Below are 7832 nucleotides of genomic sequence, written 5' to 3'. Positions count from 1 at the left end.
GCTCAAAGAATTGCATCCAAATGCAGAATTCAAGACACAACAAATTTTAATTGATTTTCTGGAATAATTCATCATGGTGGAAGCAGTGGGAGGTGAGAAGCAGAGCTTTCCCCTGTATTTTTTGTTCCTTAGCCGTATGTGTTAGTAGCTGTCTCTCAGCATGACTCTTTCTTGTAAGCATGCTCAGATGCAGCTGGAAGATGGCTAAGAGTGTGGCAGGTGGTGCCAAACCTCTGTTGTTTGGCTGAAGATGGATGGATGGGTATTTTGGAGTGGTTTAGCTTTAAAAACAATTTTCCTCCAAATGCTCCATTCTCTCTGAGGTCCAGGAAAAGTTCCCTGTGAGGCAGGAATCACACGAAAGGTAGCAATATCATGAGTGTAAAACTACCATTGCTCTGATAATTTCTTTAGGCTGGAAGATGAAAAAACTCAGAAGCCTTTCCATGCCTGGGTATTACCGATAAGCCATTGCTAGAACATCATGCTCCAGGATGGACCTTTCACCAAAGAGCAGACAGACGCTGCTAGTTGTGTACGATCACAGCTGGCTGAGAGCTGCAGCTAGGCTTACACCAGAAATGTTGGCTGCAACAAGAATGTTGGCTGGGGTAGAGGCATGCATTTTAATACAGAAGATCCGTGCCAGCAGCAGCCGTAGCATAGATGCAGTCATGCTAACAAAAAGTGCTCTTGCCAACAGCGTATACAAAGTATAACAGCAACAGAGACTCCCCTTCCAGCTCTTGGCATCTACTTGGGGAATTGAACTAGAAGCATCTGCTGTTCCTGTGCAAGCCGAAGAGCTGAGGCCTTAGAGGAAGTTATCCTCTCTGGACTGGGCATAGCATGCCTGCCAGGGATGGTGGCTACTGCTGCTGTTCTGAGCACAGCCCCAGAAATCAGCAGTTCCCACTGGTGGAACAGGTTGCACCTTGAAACAGGGACAGGTTTTGGGTGTAAAAGGAGCTGGTTCCTCCTGTGCACTGGAGATTGCGTGGATGTGCCTGTACCAGCACCTGGTCTCCGAGGGCTCAGATCAGGGCTAATCCCCATTATTGATAAGTCCTTATAAAAATCCTGCTAAGAGTGGTAAATCTAGCTAAACAGCCACTTGGCAAAAATCATGACCAGCTGGCTCAAGCAGGCTAAGCTAACTGGTACTGACAATTTCTTCAAACTGAGCACCCTCAGGCCCTGCAAAATGCACCCACACCGGTATGTTCCCAGAGCCAGCACACTGCAACAGCCAAAGGGGTCTTGGGTAGACGAGGTTTTGGCTTTGCTGGGGAATTAGACACCCGGTAACAATGGCTTACCTTGTTAGATGCTAGCGGGTGCCAGTGGGAGGGAATTTAAGTTTGCTAGGCAAATACAAATTCCAGCGAGGAGATTAAACTTGTAAGAGTCTTAACGAAAAACAAACATCCTGGTTAGGGAGAGAGGCTGGAGAAGTGGTGCTAAGTATAATCATTGGGTACTTAGACCTCAGCAAAGACTGTTACAGGATAATTTGACACCCAAAGTGCTGACTAAAACCTCAAAAGTCCATTTGAAAGGAGTTGCAGAAACTTTGTGTGTGTGTAAGATAAGGAAGGAGGCCAACAAACACACCTCTTTTGAAGGCACTGGGAATGATTTCAGAGACAGGAAGAGGATCCAAAACGCTCTTAAAGCTGCAGCAGACCCTGCTTCCAAGGGTAATGGGATCCTGATTTTCCCAACCTGAGGTGCAGGATACAAGCAGGACAGAAGGAGTTTATTCTTAATGAAAAAGTAACCATTTGAGTAGAAAGAAGCAGAGGCAGAGCTCTTATTTCTATCATGCTTAATCATTTTTTCTGGCTGAAACATATGCTTTTGGGAAGGAGGTGGATCATAGGACAGAGAGTAAGTCCTGCCAGACCTTTATCTGAGAAGCTTACACACACAGACAAAAAAAAACAACCCACAAACCAAACCCAAAAGCATTTTGTATCTTTAGAGATTATGGGGAAATGAAAGCCTGAACTACCTAGACAGAAGGACATGGACACTGCCAGGACACTTACACTTTCAGATACTGGTAAAAATCAGTTCTGCGAGTTTTGGTGAGTCTCTGATCGTCTGGTCTATGAACACATGAAGTCTTGACACGCTAGGCCTAGATGATGATGACATTCTCCTCCCACGGGGGGATAAGTTCTTGCTCCTTTTTACATCAGACATCTTTTTTCTTGTATGCATTACAAGTAAACGCATACATTCTTACATGTATCCTTTTAAGAATGTGATTCTATATAGAAATGACTACAGAATGTGCAATGCCCAAAAAGCTGCAGTGCAATAAGATGTAGACATCACAACTTCGTAAGTTTCTGTATCTTAGCGCTTTACTCTAAAAATAAATAACCACTTCATCATGTAAGCCCCTGACTGTGCTATGGCTCATCTTTGACATTTGTTTTCATCGCACAAAAATTAGTTTTTCAGTTGTAGCAGGAAATCTAATTTCTCCATACAATATCAGAAGACACAAGCAGACAGGTAAAGAGCTGAATTCATCCTACCCATGAAGGTGCAATGGGTTTGTTTGGATAACAAACAAATTATGCTATTAAAAAATGGTATGTTTTAAAAGTGGTTTCCTGCCTTAGCATCCAGGAAAAAGGTTAAGAGACCTTTCTAGTTCCTGAACTTCGGAAGAACATCTAGGTGAGCTCATAGAGGGGATTTCAATGATCCAAGCATCTGTCAGAAGGCCAACTTCATATTGTTCAGGCAATTCAGGCAGATCCCAGAATGCTCATTAGCATCATTAGCTCTTTTGTAATGTAAATTGTGAAACTGTCCACCAGGGCGATGCTCTCTTGATGAGCTGTTCATGGGAAGGGAAGAATCGAGGTCAAATAGGGCTGCAGTTTCAGCTGCAGCGACCACAAGAGGGTTGAGTTCAGGATCCAGAGGAGAGATGGGAATGTGAGTTCAGACTGGAGTTTAGGAGAGCACAGTGAGGAATTTGCTAGGTAGAATCCCTTGGGAAGTGTCACAAATGGGAAGAAGGCTGATTTTCAAAGACAAAATAGGAAGAGCTCAGGAACAAACCATCATGTTGTGCAGGAGGAGTGGGTGCTGCAGCAAAAGGCCAGCATGGTGAAGTGGGCAGTTTCTTGATGAACTGCAACACAAAAAAGGAGCATACAAGGTCCTAAAAGAAGGACAGGCAGCAAAAGAGTTATAAGAAACTATGGCTTGCATATGTACATACAAAATCAGGAAGGTCAAAGCCCTGAAGGTGGTTTTAGTGAGGTAATCTTAAGGACAGCAAAGATCCTACAGGTATCCTGCTAGCTGAAAAAGTGCATGAGGTTCTGTTGGAGAAGACAGATTAATGTTGGACAATACGGGAAAGTCTGAGAAACTCAAATAACCTTTTTTGCTTTGGCTTTCAGAAGCAAAATTTACTCCCAGACCACTGTGTATATCAGCACAATTTGGAGAGTGGAGGGACAGGCAACAGAGTGGGAACAACACAGTAGATACTACCTGGAGAACCTGAATGTATTCAGATCTTATGTGATTTCATAGTGTATTGCCTGTTCTCTCTGACAAATCATGATGATTGGGAGAGGTTTGTGACAACAGGAAAAAGACTAGCAGTAAATCCTTAAGGAGTGCAAAAGGGACAGCCTAGGGAACTTCACTGTGTGAAGGACAGCCCAGCTTCGCTTTAGTTCCTGAAAAGATCATGGCACATATCTTCTTGGAATCCATTCATAGACATGTGATGGGTAAGAATGTAATCTGAAACAGTCAACATGGATTGCCTTCTACAGCAGTGTGTCTGTGTGGAGAAGTAGAGAGCCATGAATGTAACACACTGATGACTTTATTAATGATTTTGATGGCATTACCCACAGCACTCTCATTTGGGAGCTGAAGAAGTATGGGCTGGAGAAACAAACTGCTAGGTGGACTGAAGAGTAGCTGAACCTCTGGGCTCTAAGGGTGGCTCACATCTGGTTGGTGGTCATTCATGAGAGGAGTACTGTGGGGTTTGTTTAACATCTCCATCAACACAGAATTATTATCTTCATCAACACTGACTGATAACACAGAATCAACCATCACCAAATTTATAGAAGATATTTAATTAGGATAAGTGACAAACTGACAAGATGATGGCACAGCTTCAATCCAAAAGACCTTTGCTAAAGATGAGGACTAGACCAACCTAAACAGCTTGAATGGTTTGACAAGGAGAAATGTAAACTTTTGCACCTGTGACAGAATAACCCCGTGCATCAGCACAGGCTGGGAAGTCACTGGGCAGCAGTGGTAGCCCTGCTAAAAAAGCCCTGGGTGTTTTGGTGGATGGGTGCTGACAGGGCACTCTCACTGCAAATAAGGCAACCGATACACCAGGCTACATTAGGAAGACCTAATGTATTCCATTAGAAGCACTAATCTCTATATGTGCACTTGAAACTGTACTTCAGTTTTACATACAGTCGTCTCCCTCCCCAAGCAAGAACACTTGCTATGAAATCATAAGGGAGGCAGAAGGTTATGAACGTAGTGTGTGAAACTTGGGAGTTTGGTCAGCTACAGTCTTAGCCTGGATAGTTCTGCCTGGCTTAAAATATTTTCTTCATAGCTTAGTAAAATGATGCTAGTTATTATGAATCTTGATAGCTGGTAGGGACTGGGTAATAGTTCTTTCTTGTTTTCATTCCTGGCCTGTATAATTGCAGTTAATAAAAGAAATGATTTCTTAAAATGCACTTTGTGTATTGCAGCTGTCCTCAGGGAAGAGGACAGCATGCCTTGTTAAACACTCCACCTTTACAGCAACAGCAGAAAGTCTGATATTCTCCTCTGAATGATGTAAGAGGAGAAAGAAGCATATTGCTTGCTGAGGACAGGGTTTTGAGATTATATTCTCCATCTTGCTCTTGTTTCCCCAAACCCTTTTGGTATACTCATCTATACACCTACTCTTTCTAAATTGAAAATGGAATGCTTTGTGCTTTTGGGGATTAGTGACTTAAGCAGAGCCACTGGGGTGAGATCAAAGGCTCGTGGGAAAATGATGAGCTAGCCTATCTCCAAATAAAAACACAGAAGCAACTCTCCCAGGGTTCTGTTTTTGCAGTGGCATGAACACTTTCTCCCAAATTCATTCCATCACATCATAGGCACTTAATGAGGCACCTAGATTAAGAGTCTCATTGTCTTAAACTCTCTTATTCCTCTAGATGAGGAACTCGGGAACGCAATTTAGTCCTCCTACAACCTGAATTACTCTTTCTGGGTGCCGGTCTCTCTCTGGATGCTAAGGAAGCCTTGGGTGACTAATGTAGGCGCTCGAAAACTTTCTGTTTGTTTATCAGCCTGAAAGTCAGGATCTAGATATTTTGTCTATGTAAAGCTTACAAGCAGTAGTTAGTTCTGTTGGCTGAATTATTTGGTGTGGTGTGTCAGCCTGGGGCTGACAAATTGCTGATATACACTGCCCAGACATTCCAGGGGATACTGCAGAGAAAACAAGAGAGTCATTAACCTCAGTGACTCTGCTGTGGACAGACAAGAGATCAGCTAAGGACAAGGTCTGAACATGAGAAATAGTTCCACAAGTGAGCCAGCACAACAGCTAAATACTGTCAACATGCTGCAGCTGTCCTCCCTCCATTTTCTTCCTTCTCTTTCCTTCTTGGAGGCATCAGATCTGCTGTGGGAGCAGTATGGTTTGTTGTGTTGGTCTGCACATATTGAGGAGACAGACTTCCAAGATTTCCGCGAGCTTCTTTGTACAGCCATGTACAACAACTGTTACTCCGTTGCTAGCTGTTTGAAACTCTGAAACATAAATCTAGGAAGAAGACCTGCTGTAGAGATCTGATAACACTTAATCGGTCTTCCTGTCTCCCCACCTCTCTCTTTTACTTATGCTTTCCTCCACTCCTGGATGATCCAGTCCCACTGGAGAGGCAGGCAAGCATGAGCTGATGGGCTGTTCCCTGTGCCTCCTGTCAGCTGAGCTCTTCCAGAAGGGGTATGGGATGGTTAGGGTAACATTCTTCAGTGCATCATTTTGCATGCAGGTGCTGCTGCGTGTTAACTGTGTTGAGGATAGCATTTAATGTTTCCTTAGCCCTGTTGGATTGCCTCCTGCTGAATGTTTCTTTACCGGGAGATCATCTGGACCCCTCTCGGATCTCAGCTGCTGTGTTTGAGGTCTGATTCAATCATGTTATTTCCTGGCACCAAGTAAGACATTCCCAAACACTTCTGAAAGATGGCACTGCCTTTTCCTCTGCCTTCTCGCGTTCCAAAGAACATAGTGATATCTCCCCTGCCATTTACTGCCCTCACCAGGACTTTTTCTGGGCATACTAGTTCTGCCATACTTTAAGTATCTGTTGTATGGATGTTGTATGGATGGAAACAGAAAGAGGCACTGCAAAGACAATCTTTAACATCAGGAAAAGTTTTTTATAACTGTAGCCTGGATTCCTGCCTCTCCAGGTGTTTAAAAGAGGTGCCAAAAAGCCCAGTCAATAGTGCTGATTCCAGGTGAGTGTTGTTTCTTTTGCTTTTAGCTTGCCTCAGTTACCATCAGAAATTGCCAATCTTTCTGTACTGTGCACCTTCCCTGGGCCAGGGCTGGACCGTGCTGTGGCTCCTGAAGTGTTAAAGAAGGTTGCCTGCATCCTGGAAATCCTCTTTCCTGCTGTGAGCCTGCAAAACACATCCCAAGCCTCAAGAGTTGTTCCTATGAAATAAAGATGTTAGTACCCATAAAAGATGCTGCCTTTCCTGTTCAGATGTCAGAATACACATTTACCATTTGTTTCGTACAGCTACCCACTTGTTTGAAGTTGTGAGCACATGCTGGCTGTTAGTTTCCTTCTGTCCTTGTTTCAAAGTGTACACTGTGTGTCTGTATAAAAGTATCTTTAAGCATAGGAAATCCTTCTTCCTTTCATTGTGCGTCTATTGGACATGTTACCCATTTGTGTAAACAAAAAGGCAAATTTAGACAAAGTGGAAAATCCCAATCAGTTAATTGAATTAACTCAATTTTTGCCTTTCAGTAGATTGTTATTACGTTATTTTGCAGTGTAACAATCCTGAAACTTTCCACATGGTCCTGAGGGATCCAAACCTTCTAGGGGCTCAAGGCATCTGATTAATCAGGGATGACTCAGATGTCTGTGTAAGCCTGGCCACACATGGAATGGAGTGCATCTCATTGGAAATCGTCTGGAGGATGTAAATTATATAAAAAAATAAAAATTCTTGGTTCATCTAGACAGAAGTAAGTTGTGCAGAGATAGTTAACTGTTGCAGTACTCAGAAGAGCTCTGCAGGGAATGTGCTCTCAAGCCATGTGGATAGCCAGCCAGGCTGTGGAGTGATGGGGAAGGCTGTAAATGCCTAGGTGGTGCTGCCTAGTGCAGCATCTGACCTTTCAGCCATAAAACACAAGAAACCTGGAGCAGCCGTATAGCTTCCAGCAGCCAGGGCAGGGCTGATCCAATCCAGGCTAGCACAGGGGACCCTGCCTGATGGGATTACAGCAGCAACAGTGACTGTGTAGTCTAGTGTTTCCGTACGACTTTGAAGTGCATTTTTCCTCTTTCATAAATAGATAACTATCTTGTTTCCCAGAGAAGAACAGAGCATGGTTTAATTCCCAAGGACACCCATGTGCCTGTGCACAAGAAGGAAACATCTGTGGAGGTGAGCAGAAATGGTGAGGAGTTTTCGCTCTGTGCTGGTTTGTGGGATTTTCTTACAAGCCACTCAGAGGTTTTCTAGAAAGTGAGCAGTGTGCTAATGCCTGGCAC

This window comes from Falco peregrinus, chromosome 6, assembly GCF_023634155.1.
Source record: "Falco peregrinus isolate bFalPer1 chromosome 6, bFalPer1.pri, whole genome shotgun sequence".
NCBI classification, from domain to species: Eukaryota; Metazoa; Chordata; class Aves; order Falconiformes; family Falconidae; genus Falco; species Falco peregrinus.
This window is presented reverse-complemented; position numbering follows the sequence as displayed.